General features: G+C 44.0%; 1 protein-coding gene and 2 long non-coding RNA genes across 3 annotated transcripts in view; 2 read left to right on the forward strand and 1 right to left on the reverse strand.

Moving 5' to 3' along the window:
• The window catches only part of LOC309482948, a 17,122-nt gene extending 4,613 nt beyond the window's left edge, over positions 1–12,509 (forward strand). The window contains exon 2 of the long non-coding RNA XR_014200457.1: positions 12,422–12,509. This is a non-coding gene — a long non-coding RNA (uncharacterized lncRNA). The remainder of the gene's footprint in view (positions 1–12,421) is intronic.
• rev3l (REV3 like, DNA directed polymerase zeta catalytic subunit) overlaps positions 1–15,671 on the reverse strand; it is a 137,879-nt gene that overhangs the window by 110,446 nt on the left and 11,762 nt on the right. The gene's annotated exons all lie outside the window — the stretch shown is intronic.
• Positions 1–15,671, forward strand: part of LOC309482944 — a 116,575-nt gene that overhangs the window by 28,677 nt on the left and 72,227 nt on the right. The window lies entirely within an intron of this gene.

Here is a 15,671-nt window from a genome sequence, read left to right on the forward strand (position 1 = left end):
CTCTGGCAGTGCTCATCATGTTCCTCCTCGCACAAAGGAGCAGATACCAGTCCTGCTGATGGGTTAAGGACCTTCTACGGCCCTGTCCAGCTCTCCTAGAGTAGCTGTCTGTCTTCCTGGAATCTCCTCCATGCTCTTGAGACTGTGCTGGGAGACACAGCAAACCTTCTGGCAATGGCACGTATTGATGAGCCATCCTGAAGGAGCTGGACTGCCTGCGCAACCTCTGTAGGGTCCAGGTATCGCCTCATGCTACCAGTAGTGACACTGACCCTAGCCAAATGCAAAACTGGTGAAAAACAGTCCGAAAAGATGAGTAGGGAAAAAAATTTCAGTGGCCTCCACCTGTAAAACCATTCCTGTTTTGGGGGTTGTCTCACTGTTGCCCATCTAGTGGACCTGCTGTTAATGTCATTAACACTAAAGCAGCTGAAACTGATTACCAACCCCCTCTGTTACTTAACTGACCAGATCAATATCCCAGGAGTTTAACTGACTTGATGATATTCTCTGATTAAAAAGTGTTCCCTTTATTTTTTTGAGCAGTGTATATATATAATGCATTTTATTAAACATTTATGAAACGCATAGTCATGTTTTGTAAATGATTAGTTAATCATTTACTAATCACTTGTAAATGACTTGTAATGGAATTTACAAAACATACATAAAATGTTAGTAAATCACTTGCTAATCATTTATGAATGTTTTGTAAATTATTAGTTCATCATTTACTAACCACTTATAAATGACTTACATCTGAACGTTATTATGGGGTGTTACCGCATTCGGACCTTTATAAGGGCATTTTTCTTACCTAATTAAATGTAGCCTACGCATGATTTATTATGTCAAATTATTACATTTAATCAAATTCAATTAGAATAATACACACACTATAGGGCTGTTAACAATTAAATGAAATCAGTTTGAACAAAATCCATCTTTGCAATGCAGAGGAAACACAGAAGCTGCATCTGAAGTGGCATTCAGATGCATAGACAAGACACAGACTGTTTAATGCTGCTCAGATGAGACAAATGCATTTAACATACATAATAGCATTATAGCATTTCACCTTCTTACTGAGCGACTCATTGAATAATTAATTTAACCGATTCGTTCAAATGGCTTGATTCATTCAGTAATGAAACACCACTGTGTGTTGCTCAGAGACTCAAAACAGTTCTGCCATGGCTTTGTTTTGGAACTATTTTCGTCTGCGAAATAGAGCAAAACAGGCAATATTGTCTAAAATGTGAGTCACTTAATATCAACTTGTTTATTGAACATTGGTCCTGATATTGAAAACTGACACTCTTTGTGTGATTGCTTAGCTATATCAGGACATAAATATATCCTAAAAGATAAATAGGCTACTCAATTAAGGGGCATTTTTACTGCATTTTAATAAAGTAAATCATGCAGTGAGAGCATGCACTCTAAATGCACATGTGCAGTCTAACCTAAATCAGAAAAGCTACATAATGCAGTCAGTGTATGCGTGGACTCTTTAGGCGTGTTTTGCTTGGATTTTGCAAAGTGTGGGACATAATGTCAAATTCCACATCATTAAAACAACAATTACGATATCACTGTAGGCAAAATATATCGCACACCCCCAATGCGCATTATGAAAATGATTTGATTGAATTAAAACATACTGTTGACAAGTAAAGGGAACTTCTACATATCCCGTGCTCAGGGAATAGGGAGCAGTACGTAGGGGCCCTGTCAATCAGAATGCAGTCCTCAAGAGTACTCCAAAGGGTACAATCGTGAAAACGATGATCATATGACTTTAAAATAGGGCTGCACAATTAATCGCAATGAAACCGCACGGGATTTGGCAAAGGCTGCGATAATTTTGTGTGCAGCTTTGTCAGCACAGCACGGCTGATCGGTAGTAAACAGTGCTCCATCTGAACACCAGAGGGCGTCTCACGCAAAATATGTCCCGCCACAGAAGTACAATAACACACATCATTCAAGGAAATCCTTATCAGGCATCAATACTATGGCTGTAGCTGAATAAACAGAAATTTGAAATGCTTCGATTGATTAAACATGACTAATAAACACACGAATGCCTTATTCTGTGTAAGAAGAATCACATCTCACAGAAGGATGCTCAACTGTCGTTATGAAGTGAATTTGGAGTAAAAGCATGTTATTAAATGTTGTTAAATGTCTTTTGCTGGACAAGAGGTTCATAAATGCATGTTTGGAAAGATGTTTGACGCGTGTTGTTTTTTCAAATGCACGTTATAAGTGACTCAAACTCAGTGCTTTCAGATGGAGCAGCGTTTACAGAGCCATACATGCTGTGCATAAAAAAAAAAAATTGCAGCCTTTACGATTTCATAATCGCGATAAGCCAAATCGGTTTAAGTGCGACTTCATGTAAATTGCGATGAATCGTGCAGCCCTACTTAAATTAATTATTTTATTTTTTTAATGATTGAAAAATCGACAACGAATGTCATTATCTTTATTCGCGTCTGCCCACAGTGCACGGAAAACTTCAGCCAGTTGCGTCAAATCACAGCACTGAATAACGCATTTCTATGAACAAAATGCATCTACAAATAGTGGAGGAAACTAGAGTGAGCTGTTGCAGGATAGGTGCATGATCCAAACTGCCCAAAACATGAGAAATATTTATTTTAAGTTTCAAGCTTAATGTGTTAGCGTATTGTTGAATGTGGCTTCCCTGTCAGGGGCTTTGAAAGATGCGTGTGCCTCTTGGAGGATAAAGAAATTTTCTTGGAACGTTCTGCATGAACACACACATTCACTTTGGACACAGTAACTGCATGAACACACACATTCACTTTGGACACAGTAACTGGTTCCTGGAGAACATTCCACTTATCTGTTAACACTGAGTTTGTGTTTTTGTTTTTCTTTATCATCATCTTTATTATTATCTTCATGTTTAACGTAGGGATTTAAACTGTCCTTTAACTTTATAGCTCTTTTGCACTTATAGGATAGATATAGATATATTCCCTATACATGTTTTCATAGCACTCGGTTGGCACGTTTGTTTGAAGGACAGCATTGGGAGGATGTAGAATAGTGCGTTTTGTCTATAAAATAAAATAGAAAATTGAGTTTATCCAATTAATCGAAGAAATAATCACCCAACTAATCGATTATCAAAATAATCGATTAGTTGCAGCACTAATTAGAATGTTGTAAATACTTTGTTTAGTTGCCTCTGTTTTAGCACGTTGTAACATGCCCTGTGAACGCACTCTTTCACTAACATTCAGACTAGCACATCTAGTTAACTTTAATCTAATACTTCTTTCAGCTTTGGTCAAAGTCACCAATGAATTTCTTGATGGCTTCTGACTCGTGGAATTTCCATTCTCATCCTTCTTGATTTAAGAGCAGCTTTTGAACAAGTTTTTGGTGTGGCGGGGACAGCTTTGAAGTGGTTTAAATCCTATTTCACGGACCGTTCTCAGTCCATTTATTTGGGTGGTTTCAAGTCTGAGATTAGCTCTGTTCTCCCTGGTGTTCCCCAGGGCTCAGTCTAGGGCCTTCTGCCATTTAATATTTATCTGTCAACACTTGGTCACTTGTTGGTATACACTGTTGATACGCAGTGTAACGACTGAGTCAAATCCGACACAAGTATTTGTTAGAGTTAACAAATAATATTTAAAACTCACTCTGGGATCTGTGGTCCCATCCCCCCAACAAGGGCAAGAAGGTCTTAGTTACCATGACCATGACCACGATCAGATAAGTTGGTTTTATTGCTGTTAAGAATGTGGTCACATGCTCAAGACAGAGACGATGGGGAAGACAGAAACAATCTTTAATACAGACTTTGCTCTATTAATCAGAGACGAACTGATCTATAAATGAGCATGCATCCCAGAACATTTTGTGAATGATTTACTGTCTTCTGTAATGTCTTTTAATACTATTATTTTGTTGATGCTGTGTATAATAGAATGAATGGTCACCTATACCATGTTTGGTCTCTATAAAGAGATTTTATAGGCCTTCTCCTATACGGCCTTCTCGGTACGTTCAGGGTGCCGTGCTGTCCAGCGTCAGTAGGCCCCAGGGCAGCAGGCCCTGACTCACAACCAGCCATGTGCTTATTGAGGAGAGAGAGGACTCTCTCAACCACAACAGAATCAAGGACAACCTCAGGAGTTTGGACAACGTCTTCTTTCAAAGCAGAAGAAGTCCATCGCAACTCCCACCATTTGCTCTGCGTGTCCTCTCCGGCCCAGGGCCAGCAGGCCACAATCTGCACTCCAGCCATGAGAACAGAGTCGAACTAACTATGCAAGTTCATCATATCTTCTTCATCCAACGGAGAAGAAAACGATTGCAACTTTAACATTTGACACTCACCGAACCATCAACATCCTTTTCAACAACTTCAAGAATTGTGTCCACTGCACAGACCATGCAAGTATCAATTTAATGAGGTGCTTTGAAAATGATAAGCTGATCGTTCTTTTCATAGTTAAATGGATCTTTTCCATAGTCCCATTTCCTGCTTCCGGTTCCATTCTATCACTCACCATTTTTCCTGTGCATGCATGTATGTGTTTAGATTAGTTATGTTTGTGATTTAGTTAATAAAACTTGTGCACAATACGTATTTGGTTCTGATTCTCTGCTTGCAACAAAGCTTACTTTACGATTTAGATTTTGACTACAGGCTCTTAGTACTGTACAGTAAGAAAATACATTTCCCTTCCCTGGAATTGAATATTTCTTAGAATTAATAAACAATTAACGCTCTGTGTTCACAAGATGAACAGGTGGGTTGATTGTAATATTAATTTTACTACAGTTATTATTTATTATTAATATTTCATAGAGCTAATTCATTACAGCAGATTTATATACACTCAAAATCTGGTGAACAACCTGGTGTTGGTTTTCTCTCCGGCTTTATTTCTGAGATAAAAAGATGAAGGAGTAATAATTTCTTGTGTCTGAACACAATTTCTTGTTCTGGTAAAACTGAAGTCATGCTAATTGGTTACCATCATCAAATTTCCAAAGCTGGTTCTCGATCTTTACTTTGATTATTTATGGCTCTGTCTTGGAGACTCAAAGTGAGGAACCTTGGATAAAGGAATAAAGAAACCGTATAAAACATTGCATGGCTTGGCCTCATACACGCTTAAGATCTATGGGTGACAGGGCTTTCTCTTCATATGCTCCTGCCCTTTGGAATTCTCTGCCTTTTGACCTTAGGGAAGCTAAGACATGACATTTTTAAAGGTAGACTTAAGACATTTTTTTGCAGCACAAATTTAATGTTTGTTACTATGGATGGGCAATATGACCAAAATCTTATTTCACGATGATATCACAATACAAATTACATTATAAACTGTTTTCGGTAGGTTTATGTAATAAGAAATACTACAAGTTGAATAAATGTGAATATACAACACTTCATATTTGTAATGGTCATGTTCACTTATGTTGTCTTGTTTTGACATTCTGTTCTGGTGTCATTAGTTCCTGTTTCTCAGCTCAGTTTAGTTTCCATTTCCTTGGTTTCTGATTATGTCCTCATTTGTTTCTACAGTTACCTATTATATTCACCTGTATCTCAGAACTTTGTTTGCCCTGTGTATTTATATATGTCACTAAGACCTATAATATTCTCAGACTATGTAATCTGTATGAAACGTGCATATAGGCACATCCACAACTGTGGAGATGACAAGTCAGCATTGTTGACTCAGGGCGTTTTTCCACTGGGTTCGTTTGCTGCGGTCCGAACCCGAGTGCGCTAGTTCCCGGCGCCCCCCGCAGCGTTGGTCTGGTTTCACACTCAATTAGTTGTATCGAACCCAGGTGCGTTTGCAGTGATCTTACGTCATCGCAAACGCACACGGAAAACGCATGGAGAATACAACTCGTGTGAGGAAACAATGATATTCGACAGTGATACGCATGCGCGGGATACTATACTTCCTGAACAAGCGCGCACCCGAGTCCGTGTTGCTTGCACATTAACGCGAACCGCGCCACGGTTCGGGAGCAACCGAGCTCAGACCACCTCCTCCAGGTAGTCTCGGGTTCGGTACTCTAGTGCGCACCCGGGTCCGATGACAGCGTTCACATTAGCGATTTTTCATGCGAACCGTGCCCCGGTCCGCACTAAACTGCCAGTGTGAAAGCGCCCTTAATCTCTGCAGCCCGAAAAAACAGAAAACATTACCAATAAATTAATCAAATGTTTAGACAGTCTCTTTTTTTTTCGCGACACATTCATAATCATTACGTTTGTCTGAGCACTGTGGCAAGCTTTATGAGTGCGTTTGAGCACTGATTAGGTATATGTATTTTATATAGGCGATTTAAGGCTCGTTATTATGATTTAGGCTATGGCTTATTCATATCAGGGCTCCAGACAAATTTTTTTTACTAGAAGCGCTGTAGCCCCTGACTGAAAACTTCAAGAGCGCAAGCAGAACATTTAGGGGCACACCTTAAATCCGCTTGCAATGCAATTATTCACTTTTTGCCCCACAATAACTGTATTACTGACAAATGCTTTGATAATAAATAACATAACACAGAAATTAGAATCAGCAGTTTTATTTTAAGTTCACAGGGCTCCTTTGAGGGCAGCGGCACTGGAGCCATTGAGTTCTACAGAAAGTATTTGGTAGCACTGAGGGGCTGACAATAAAGCACGGAGCTTAATTTTAGGTGTAGATAAAATTTACTTTATTATCATTCATAATGTCTTAATATTAATTCACAATACCATAGCTACAGTTAGTGTTACTAATTATGGTGAATGTTGGTGATTTGTGGACTATATAACTTGTTCATTCATGGCACAATAGCCGCGTTTCCACTGTCGGGCCAGTGCGAGCCAGGGTTTTAAATGGGCCGTGCTGGGCTACTAGCCTTGGACCTGTAGCACCGAACCCAACCACACCGCGTTTCCATCGTCGGGCCAGAAGCTCCGCAGCGCTTCACTAAAACCCACCCGTAACACGCCTCTCTGGAACAACATGACACAAACCCATCATTTCACCAACAAATGGAAGTTTTATCAGAAAAAAAATAATCAGAAAGAAATTACTGGAAACTAGCGTGATCGTAAAACAAACATGATAAAAGCGACCGTTTGTTCGCATTTTTGCATCAATGTTTTACCATAGGTTTAAAATAAAAAGTGATGCATTGACCATAATTAATTAATTTGTGTCAAGATTGCAAATTAGTCACACAGAAATAAAGTGATTTACCGTTATTTCACAAAAGAAAGATGACAAGCGTAGCCTACTTATTCAGCCGCATCAGTTTCTGTTTATTTAGTCACAGCAGGACAGTATGTTTATATCACATTTAGAAATAATTATCATTTCTACAAATTTTCCACCAAAAAAAATTACCTGAGGAGCTTTAGCACAGTCCCAATACGGTTATATTTTTATAACCCTATAACATTCACACACGTGATTTTCTCAAATTTCTCCTCTGCACATGCAATCCCCATCACTTAGCAAAACACTCCTTTAAACAACACTCCTTTAAAGGGGGTGGTAGCAGCAATTGTCTTTCCCAAATGACAGAAAAAGAGAAGGCGAGGTGGAAAGTCTTAAATTCATATTATGGTCACAGCATTAAATTGTGGGAGGATTGCTTTCTTCTTGCATTTCTTTTTAAATTGAAGAGAAGGCATAATTTTTAGATTAGAGTAGATTGCTCAACATTCATTGGGGTGTAACAGATCGTTGTTGATCCGTGAATCATATGGACTAGGCACCACGGATCAGCATGCAAAAGCACCTTCTTTTGTCTCATGGACAGGCAATGGTTGAAAGGGGGTTTTCTGTAAACAAAGAGGTAGAAACATGCAACATGAAGGAAGATACAGCGGTTGCGCAGAGGATGATCTGTGATTATGTGCCTTTAAATCAAAAGAGGTTTCTGCATTCCTGAATGCAGCTAAATCAGCAAGATCAAGATACATACTCCATCTGGACGAGGAGAGCAAGAGAAAAGCCAATGAACTGCAGTGAAAAGAGGAAGGCAGCTGAGGAAGACATTCAGCAACTGAAAAAAATATATGTTTGTGCATCTCTGGAAAAGGATGCTGACTTGTGTGCTGAAGAGGCAGAAAGTGAGTCCGGAAGTCAAATGGCACAACTCATTAGCAAATCAAACGCACTGTGGTTGAAATCAACCTTCTGGTTGAAAGATAAGCAGAAGGAAAGGAAGGATTTGGAAGCAGAAATTGCGAAGAAAGTTGTTCAACATGGACCCAATCTATTATACATATTTACAATTCTGATGAATTTGGGCAATCTTTTGTCTTCAAAATAAAGAAAACAAATTGAATGAGTCTTTGTTCCTAGTTTGTCCCATTTCTAGGACAAGATATTTTAATTGAAGAATCAGAGGGAGGTTTTCACAAGAAAAGAGAATGTGTGCTCCTTTTGTTGAGCTTCCTAGTTTCAATGCCCAAATTGTATATCAATACATTTTAGTTTTTCCTTGTTTGATGGAGATTACTTGTATTATATTCAAGGACTTGGACAAAAGTTCTAGGGTATTGTTTAAACACTATCCAGGAGAGACTGCAGCTTCATAGCTGCTGATACAATGTGTCTGATCAGAAGGTAAAAGTTAATTCCACATTCTAGTGGTTGGAAACAGAGGTATTCAAGCCTCAACATTAGTGCTGATTCACACACGGAATGTGAGCTCTCCATTGATTATATAAATCATGTTTTTATAAGCCTTTTTCTGGATATCTTTCGTTATTTTAACATGCCACTGTCTTCCTCCATTTTTCACTGCAGTCACACCAAGGGATGGAAGAATCACTTGCTTACACTATGTTAGAACAGTGCTATGACCGGGCTGGTTGCCTAGCAACTACAGTTGCTCACACATTGCTGGGATGCGTCTGAGTGAGCATGTGCTACCCTCTGGATCCAGCCGCGTGTGTGCGTGTGTGCGCGCGCGCGTGTGTGTGAGCTCTGTCCTCTCGAGCAGTGGTTCTCTCAGATTCAGCTTAGACTTAAAGGCAGAATAGTTCCAAACAAACTCAGACATTTTGACCAGAAAAAAAAAACAAGAAATAATATATTTTACATGTGGCATGTCAATTCTACGTAGTACGCAAAACCCACTTTCTCCTCCTTTTTCTCTCACACATGCAAAGAGGGAGAAAGCAAACGCTCCCTAAGCCAAACAATGGCAAGTTGGGGCACACTTCAGAATCTCGCCGGAAGTAGGTCATCCGGGTAATTTTTACCTACTCTTTTGTGAGTACTGTGAATTCGGACTTCTTTTGTCACATATTGTTTTTCACCTACTAGGCCTATATAGTAGAGAAGTATGCTATTTCGGATGCAGCCACAGTCATTCATTCAGTGCTTAACATGGCGAATGCAGGAGCGCCTTAAAGATACAGTTGAAGGAACATTCACTGTCCCGATCGGGCCAGTCCTGCATGGTCACGAAAATTCATCATTTGCACGTGTTTTCAACCTTGCCAATTTAAGCATTCATGCACAAGAAGAGAACTCGCGCACGTTGTGTGAGAAGTTGTGTGTGCGCACGCTGTCTGAGACACAACTTTCTGTGTGTGCTTCAGTTGCAAGTTTCAGACAACGTGCAAACAATAAAATAAATTATCTTTCACATTCTCCTTGTGCTTGAACAGACAAATTCACAAAATGTCTGCCTTGGCTAGTATCCTAGTAAACATAGCCGGTTATGGCTTAAGTGAAGGTAAACAGTAGAGAAAGACAAAGCGTGTACCATATTGGATCCGTCCATTATTCTTAAAGTGACAGCAGCCTAAAATTCATTCTGCTGTCTGTTTTTATTGTTAATCAAACTACAAAAGACAAAGAAATCACTCGCTGCTCTTTCACTGAATAACTTTTTTGTAAATTTAGTAAAGATTAACCTTTAATTTGTACAGTGAAGATTATATGCAGTGTTGTTTTACATTTGATTAGGCTACTTTATTCAACTTCTGTACCTGAAAACTGCTGTTAGATCTACCTGAAAAGCACTGATCATTTAATTTGTATCTTTGTTCTATTGTATTTATTTATTTGTGCTATTGCCTTTTTTTTCCTTTTTTTTTTTATGAATGACCATTTACTTGTCTTCAATAATTTTTGAAATTTAAATTAGAATTGTTAACTTTCGCTGGTATCTAAAATTTGTGTCAACCTTATTAATTACAATACAAGGATACATGGGTCAAAAACAATAACTATTTTATTCATTTCTTTTTTGTGATGAGGTTGGTGAAGATTTAATCATTGAGTTGAAAATCTGCATCGATACCAAGCCCTAAAATTTACTGAAACTGAAAATGAACGAATGCTCCACTGAATAAAAGCTCCTGAAACGTGTAGAGCGTCAGACAATAAGCTATTTATTAATTACAACAGCGATTTCATGCCATATCAATTCTCACAACCATGCATTAACAAAATTCAAACGTAAGTGGTAATATCTGGGCCGATGAGGGTTGGGCCCAGGGAGAGATAACCATTCCAGGGTGTGGGAATGGGTGCTTAATACAATAGAACAGCCAGGTACATCCGTGGGCTGAACTAAGAAAGATAACACTGCCTGTCAACCACCTGAACCCGAAGGACAGGTGAAAAACGATCACAGACAGGAAGACCTGGTCTGTCGATCTGGAGCCTGTGTATAACACAAACCACACACAGTCTGTGTCGATCTGCAGCGAGAGCGAACAGAGCTAGTATGTTAGACTGACAACAGTTTAGCCTGTAGGGCAGGCACCTCCAGGTTATAAAACCTGATAAATGTAGACGGAGAGGCCCAGCCCGCCGACATACAAATATCATGGAGCGAGACTCCGCGAGACCACGCCCACGACGAGGCCATGCCTCTGGTGGAGTGCGCTCTGACGCCCAGAGGGCAATGAAGGTTCTTAGACCTATAAGCCATAGCGATAGCGTCAACTATCCATCTGGACAGGCTCTGTTTCGATGTGGCTAAGCCCTTAGTGCGGCCACCGAACGAAACGAAGAGCTGCTCTGACTGCCTGAAAGCATCAGACCGTTCGACATATATTCTCAGCGCCCTGACGGGGCAGAGAAAATTCACATCGTCCTCACCCTCAGATCTCGGGAGAGCTGACAGTGAAATGATCTGTGATCTGAACGGAGTGGAAAGCAATTTGGGGACATAACCGTGCCTCGGTTTAAGGATGACTTTAGAGTCATTAGGCCCAAACTCCAAGCACGAAGCACTCACAGAGAGCACGTGAAGGTCACCCACTCGCTTAACTGAAGCGAGAGCCATGAGAAAAGCGGTCTTCAGTGAAAGATACCGCAAATCCACGGACTGAAGGGGTTCAAAGGGTTCACCCTTCATGGCTTCCAGGACCAAGGAGAGGTCCCAGGCTGGAACCAGAGGGGGCTGAGGAGGATTTAACCTCCTAGCTCCTCTTAGGAACCTAACAATGAGGTCGTCTCTACCCAGTGACCGGCCATGCAAAGGTTTTGTAAACGCCGCAATGGCCGCCACATATACTTTGAGCGTGGAGGGGGACCTGCCCTCGTCCAAAAGCTCTTGCAGAAAGGAGAGAACCTCTGCAACGCTACAGCGCTGTGGGTCTAAGTTTCGGGCCGAGCACCAGCCGGAAAACACTGACCATTTAGAGGCGTAGAGCCTTCTCGTAGAGGGTGCTCTAGCCTGAGTAATTGTGTTCAACACTGCGCTGGGAGGTCAGCGGGTACCCGTTGATGGCCCATGCATGCAGGGCCCATAAGTCGGGGCGCGGGTGCCAGATCGCGCCCCTGGCCTGGGAGAGGAGATCTTTCCTCACCGGAATCGGCCACGGGGTCGTGCTCGTCAGTTGCATCAGCTCTGAGAACCACACTTGATTCCTCCAGAGCGGCGCCACGAGGAGCACAGAGCATTTGCTCTCCCTGATGCGCTTGATTACCTGTGGTAACATCGCGATCGGGGGAAACGCATAGAGCGGACGGCTGGGCCAGTCGTGGGCCAGCGCATCTCTCTGTTTCGTGAAGAATACTGGGCAGTGCGTGTTCTCCGTCGACACAAAGAGGTCGACATCCGCTCTGCCGAAGATGTCCCATAGTAACTGGGCTATCTGAGGGTGCAGGGACCATTCCCCGGGGGGGACGTTGTCCCTGGACAGCATGTCTGGGCCCACATTTTGGGAGCCCGGGACATGTGACGCTCTCAGTGAGCGCAGGTTGTGATGGGCCCACAAGAGGAGGCGTTCCGCCAGCTTGTGAAGGCTCCGTGACCTGAGACCGCCCTGGCGGTTGATGTATGACACCACTGACATGTTGTCCGTGCGGACCAAAACGTTGTGGCCTTTGAGGAGGGGGAGAAAGTATCTCAAGGCATTTTCGACCGCTTTCATCTCCAGTAGGCTTGGGCGGTATTCGAATTTTGAAACCGTCAAACCGCCTCCCTATTTTACCGGGGTATACGGTATTACCGTGACTAATTAAAAATGACATAATGGGCTCAGACGGCGTCACCAAACTGTTGGCTTGTGCCTACACCGTTCAGAAACTGAATGCCAGATCGGGCAAAGAAACTACAACAACAAAAATCAAGCCCAACCCCTGCACGTTGTGTCTGAGTCAGGCCGACGGCATTAACTGTTATTATGAGCCGGAGCCCACCATTATTCAACATAATATCTGTGTGCGTGCAACAAGCAAGAAGTGCCTTTGTAATCCGGTGACTCGTGTCCATTGATTTTTATTAATAAAACTTTTCTGCAAAGATGGAAGTTGACGATCGCCATCTCTGTAGTGAACGCGCCTATAGAGAGAAATGCACATCATTACACAATCAGAGAGTGGCCTTTTTCTTTTCGTTTTGAATTGTTTCGTTTAAAGAAATTGACGATCGGCATCTGAACGCTATAGAGAGACATGCACATCATGGATTACAGAGAGGTAGGCTAGTCTATTTCTTTTCGTTTTGAATGGTTTCGTTTACTGAAATTGACGATCGCATCTCCGTATGAACGCGCCTAGAGAGAAATGTACATCGTGGATTACTTAGCCTAATCAGTGAGTAGCCTATTTCTTTCGTTTTGAATTGTTTCGTTTAAAGAAACTGACGATCGCCATCTCCGTATGAAGGCGCCTAGAGAGAAATGCACATCATTGATTAATCAGACTATATTTCTTTTCGTTTTGAATGGTTTTGTTTACTGAAAGAAAAGCCTGATGGGGCGCTATTTGAATCTGAAAATATGCGTCTTTCAGATCCACAGAGATAAACCAGTCCCTCGGGCGAATTTGCGCGAGAATTTGACTGGTCGTGAGCATTTTGAACGATCTCTGCATAAGGGCTCTGTTCAGCCGTCTGAGATCTAGGATGGGTCTGAGACCGCCATCCTTCTTTGGAACGAGGAAATATCTGCTGTAAAAACCTGCCTCGCTCAGTGTGTGAGGGACGGCTTCTACGGCTCGTTTCTCTAACAGTTTCGCAATCTCGGCGCGAAGTAGGTGTGCTACTTCGCTGTTCACCGTGGTTTCGACCCTGGCTCGAAAGCGAGGGGGTCTACGAGCGAACTGTAGTGAATAGCCTCGTTCTACCGTGTTCAGTACCCATTCTGACACGCCCGGCAGCTCCCTCCATGCCTTTATGTGAAAAGCTAGAGGGAGAATAACGCGCGGGCTGTTGTCGCTGTGTGTGTGTGGCACATATCTCACAGCGCGCGCTCATGGAGGCGCGCGCGCTTTGCACACACAACACAGCTCGTGTCTGGTAGAGGGTGATTTACACACGGGACACGTTTTGTGTTTATTGACGGGGGCTCTGAAAGAGTGCTTATCACAGAGCAGCCCGTGTTTGTGTGTAGGGATGAGCGCTGTACAGCGGGCACCTTTCCCACATTCAAAACACACACGGCGTGAGCCGAGTTTATGGATATGGGCCGTGAATGAGTGTGGGTCACTGAGTCGGCCGTGTTTGTATGTAGGCGCGAACACTGTGGAGTGGGCACATGACCTACATTTATAACACCATCGGCGTGAGCCGGATAAACAGACAGAATGCTCTTTCTGTGATTTATTTGGGCGGCCGTAAAAACGGCCTTTGGGTACAGGCGAGCGTGTTGTGAACGGGCTCGTTGGCTGTGAAATACACATCTCCAGTCACCTCTGCTGAGGGAACTGTGAGAGCGAGGCGCGCTGATTTTGATGGCGGTCCGGCCGCAGCGGGACTCGACCATCTTCGTCTTCCTAACGCGGTCAGGAAGACTTTGAGGGCTCTGCCTTCAGCACAATCTTGGACCGGGGTCCCCGAGGGGGAGGCGGTCTGTGGCGGCTGGAAGAGCGTGAGCGCTGGGAATCCCTCGGCTGACGGCGCTGTGAGGCTGACGGCGGGGGAGGCTGTGGCGCTGATTTCCGGTTGGGCGGCTGTTTAGAGCGACCCGTAGCGGAACTGGAGCGCTTCGGCAAGAAATGCCGCATAGCCTGGGAGGTTTTCTGAACCTCAGAGTACCGTTCCGAAAACCCCTTGACAGCCGGGCCGAAGAGACCGGATGGCGCCACGGGCGCGTCCAGGAAAGTGGCTCTGTCGGACTCCTTCATGTCGGACAGCGTTAACCACAAGTGTCTCTCGGTGACAGTGAGAGACGCCATATTCCTCCCGATGGCCTGAGCAGCGGACTTAGTGGCTCGTAGCGCTAAGTCGTAGCGCTAAGTCGTCGCGCTCCTGAGGTCATTAAAATTCTCAGGGTTCGGGCCCGCCTCGTCCATTTTACGGAGAAGGTCGGCCTGATACACCTGAAGCACGGCCATCGTGTGAAGTGCGGACGCGGCTTGACCGGCGGTGTAGGCGCGACCGATCAAAGCCGAAGTAGTCCTGCTGGCTTTGGAAGGCAGTGAAGGATGAGACTGCCATCCGGCGGAAGGCGGGCAGAGGTGCGTGGCTACCGGTTCCTCGACCGGAGGAATGCAGAGGTAGCCCTTGTCTTTCGCGCCGTCTACTAGAGAGAGCGTCGAAGAGACAGTAGAACGCAGCCTTGCAGAAAATGGCGCCTTCCAGCTCTTAGTGAGCTCCTCGTGGAGCTCCGGAAGAAAGGGGGCAGGCCTCGTGTGAGGCGTCGAGTGGCGGCCTGGCAGAAAGCAACCGTCCAGCCTGCTGGGTGCAGGCTCGTCAGGAAGCGACCAATCGAGGCCGAGGTCCTCCACGGCCTTGGTAAGCAGGCGAAGAAGCTCGGCGTCGAACGTAGACCGCACACCGCTCGATTCCTGAAGAGAAGGGGCGGGGTCCGGAATGGAGCCCGACCAGCCTTCGCAGTCAGAAGCCAGGATAAAGCAGCTGTCCCCTTCTGCGTCATCTCCCCCCGACTCGATATCCACAGCGGGCGGCTGGCCGGCCGTGATAGAGGTGGGGGATGCAGAGAGCGATGCACACGGGGAGAGATCCGGCATGCAAGCGCTCGCAGCAGATGCCTCCGGTGTTCTCTGTGAACGGCGCTTTTTACGGCGCGGCCCAGAAGAGAGAAGCGGAGGGGTGGGATCCACACTGAAAGATGCTAGGCGAGCCCGCAGGGTCGCCATAGACATCACTTCACATTCCGGGCAGCCGCCCAGGGAAAGCGCGTGGTCCGCGTGTGTCTGTCCCAGGCAGGAAACGCACAGGATGTG

The sequence above is a fragment of the Leuciscus leuciscus genome (assembly GCF_965113295.1).
Source record: "Leuciscus leuciscus genome assembly, chromosome: 19".
Lineage (NCBI taxonomy): Eukaryota > Metazoa > Chordata > Actinopteri > Cypriniformes > Leuciscidae > Leuciscus > Leuciscus leuciscus.